Source organism: Tamandua tetradactyla, chromosome 16, assembly GCF_023851605.1.
Source record: "Tamandua tetradactyla isolate mTamTet1 chromosome 16, mTamTet1.pri, whole genome shotgun sequence".
NCBI classification, from domain to species: domain Eukaryota; kingdom Metazoa; phylum Chordata; class Mammalia; order Pilosa; family Myrmecophagidae; genus Tamandua; species Tamandua tetradactyla.
In genome coordinates, this window is record NC_135342.1 from 14,873,042 (window position 1) to 14,876,623 (window position 3,582).

Sequence of the window (3,582 nt, forward strand, 5' to 3'; positions counted from 1 at the left end):
AGGAGAGCCGAGTTGCCGCCGCCGCCGCCGCACAAGTGTCGTAAAGCGCGGGCCCCGAAGGCGCCCTTCGCGCGCCTGCGCAGAACCCTGTCGCCTATGAGCGAGCCGAGGATTAGGCGAGCAAAGGGTTCCCAGACAGCGCCCTTCCTAGAATGAGCCAATAGGGAAGATGAAAAGGGGCGGGCGGGGAAAAGGCCCACCTTGGCCCCTATTCCTGAAGTTACCGTGCTCCGAAGCCCTAAAAGTTCCTCGGGTCTAAAAGTGGAATTTTCCCTCCATCCCCTCGCGTTGGTGGGTGGGTTGTAAATGCCAACGTGGAGCTGCAGTCCGGCCTTACCGCCAGTTACCTGCGTGACCCTGAGCAAACACTCCTCACCTTTCTCCGGCCTCGGTTACCCTTCTGAAAAGTGGGCGGTTACTCAAAGAAAGAAAGCTCTAACCCTGAGGGTCCGTCTTTTAAAATTGTGAACTGAGGACGCCTGGAGCCTCATGCCCGGCAAGGTTCAGAGGTTTGGCCAACCGTTTCCTTTCTCCTCCCTATATATTCAGCTTCCCAAATCCTGCTGAATCTTCAGAATGATTCTCTTCTCTTTGCCTCTTCTCTTGCCTGGATCGCCGCCTCTGCTGCTTACATTCAGCTTTCAGTTTACCCTCCATAACGCAGGGAGGGGTATTTGCTACAACATGACCGTCATCGTGTTACACACACCATCCCTAGCCTTCCACGGCTCCCCAGTGCCTTAGGAGAAAACCCAAATTCTTTCTGCTCTCCTAGGAGACCCTGAATAGTCTAGATTCGGGCAATATCTCCAGATCCCAATCCACTGGGCACAATGCATACCTTTCTGGTCCATTCTTTCCAAGCCTCTGGCTTCTATTCATACCAAATCCTTAGCATCGACTCTTTTAAGGCTTAGCTCTGGCTCCCATGCAGGAAGCACAAGATATTCCAACCCCAAACCTTCTTTTTCGGCCTGTCAGTCTGACCCCAACCCTCTCACTGCCCCCACCCCAACCCCCACCCCAGCCAACAGACACCCTCGAGAGTAGATACTAGTATCGTCTCTGTTTTTACTGAGGTTCTCAGAGAGGTCATCGCACTTGCCCAAGGTCACACAGCTAGGAAGCAGCAGTCAGGATTTGAATCTGTTCCACCTGATTCCGGTGCTCTTTATTCCTATTCTACTGTCTAGGCTCCAGAACGCTAGAACCTGCCTCTTGGCTTGTGGAGTTTTGTTTTTGTTTTTTTAAATTTTTTTTTGTGGGGAGAGGAGAGGGTTCCTATATTTGAATCCAATTCATCCATTTTCCTGCTGTGTGACCTTGGGCAAGTGTTCACTCTCTCTGAGGAATTTATCCTCTAAAATGGGGCCTATTTATAGAGTTAGGAGAGGGTTCAACGAGATCACATGAATAAAGCATTTGGCAGAGGGCCTGATACAGAGTAAGTACTTTTCATATTCACCCAGTTAAAAATATTCAGAGTGAGGCAGGGTGCTTGGTGCTGTGTTGTAGGAGGGTGGTCCTCAGAGGTCTGTGGAAAACCAGAGGACATTGCTCAGTTGAGGCAGGCAAGGAAGGCTTCCTGGAGGCGGGGGTGTCTGAATTAAGGTCTGAAGTAGAAGTAGGAGACAATCAAGTGAGGGAAGGGCGTTGAGGCAGAGGGGACTGCAAGTGTAAAGGCTGAAAACTGGTTTTCTTCCTTTAAAAAGCTTCTGATATGAAACAAAGGAGAGGAATTATGGGGGCAGTTTGTAGAGACGTGACAAAACAGAAACACCCATCCACACATGATTCTGTGGACACACAATCACTCTTTTTTATCCACACACAAGGACAGAGAATCGTGTCACACAGATACACATTGGTATACAGGATTACAGCGTTATACAGTCCCACACATGTCTACACAGAATCACGACATCATATAGACACATACAGCTACAAAAACATCACAACTCTGCCACTCAGGAACACAGAAATTTGAATGTAGTAGCTTGAATTACATACTCTAGAAAAAAAAAAAGCTTAATCTCAACCCCATTCCTGTGGGTGTGAATCCATTGTAAATAGGACCATTGAAGATGTTATTTTTAGTTTAGGACGGTCTTAATCCTATAACTAGAGGCATTACTGCAGGGTCCTGAAAATAGATGGTAATTAATATTTTAAAATTTCAACTTATGTGTGAGACTGAAGCAAAAAATGTTTATTTGGTACTATATATATATATCTTTTTTTTTTTTTTTTTACGTGGGCAGGGACCAGGAAACAAACCTGGGTCCTCTGGCATGGCAGGCGAGAACTCTGCCTACTGAGCCATCGTGGCCCACCCCAAAATTTATATTTTGATTAGTGCATTTCCTAATATAACTTATATAGACAGCTTGGTTGAATACCATAAGTACATGAAACCTTGGGTAGGACATGAGATTTTGTTGGTTTGTCCAGAGTGATGCCCTGATGAATCCCAGAGTGATTTGATCAGTGAGTGGAAAAGTATCTGCAAAGTCCCCTTCGGGGAACGGTGAGCACGAGGGAAAATTCAACTTCCCCAAGTTGAATACTTGATATTCTCACAAGCAGTGTGGACAACCAAAGCTATAGGCTGAGCCCCCAGTCTTGGGGTTTGTTCATGTGAAATTTAACCCCACAAAGGATAGGTCAAGCCTACTTAAAATTAGGCTAAGAGTCACCTCCAAGAGAACCTCTTTTGTTGCTCAGATGTGGCCTCTCTCTCCAGCCCACACAACAAGCAAACTCACCACCCTCCCCATCTACATAGGACATCACTCCCAGGGGTGTGGACCTTTCTGGCAATGTGGGACAGAAACCCCAGAATGCGCTGAGACTCAGCATCAAGGGATTGAGAAAACCTTCTCGACCAAAAAGGGGAAGAGTGAAATGAGACAAAGTGTCAATGGCCGAAAGATTCCAAACAGAGTTGAGAGGTTATCCTGGAGGTCATTCTTACGCATTAAATAGATATCACCTTGTTATTCAAGATGTAATGGAGAGGCTGGAGGGAACTGCCTGAAAATGTAGAGCTGTGTTCCAGTAGCCATGTTTCTTGAAAATGATTGTATAATGTTATAGCTTTCACATTGTGACTGTGTGATTGTGAAAACCTTGTGTCTGAGGCTCCTTTTATCTACCTTGTCAACAGATAAGTAGAACATATGGAATAAAAATAAATAATAGGCAGAACAAATGTTAAAATAAATTTAGAAAAAAAATACTGAGTATATTGCCAACTTTTAAGCATTGAAAAACTCACTATAAAAATAATAAATAAATAAATAATAGGGGGAACAAATGTTAAATTTATTTGAAATGCTAGTGATCAATGGGGGGTAAGGGATATGGTATGTATAATCTTTTTTTCTGTTTTCGTTTTATTTTTCTGTTGTCTTTTTATTTTTTTCTGAATTGATGCAAATGTTCTAAGAAATTATCATGATGATGAAAATGCAGCTATGTGATGATATTGTGAATTACTGATTATATCTGTAGAACAGAATGATCATAAAAAAAAAAAAAGCCGCATGGAAGAAGCAGGAACTTAGAGGAACCCAGAAGAGA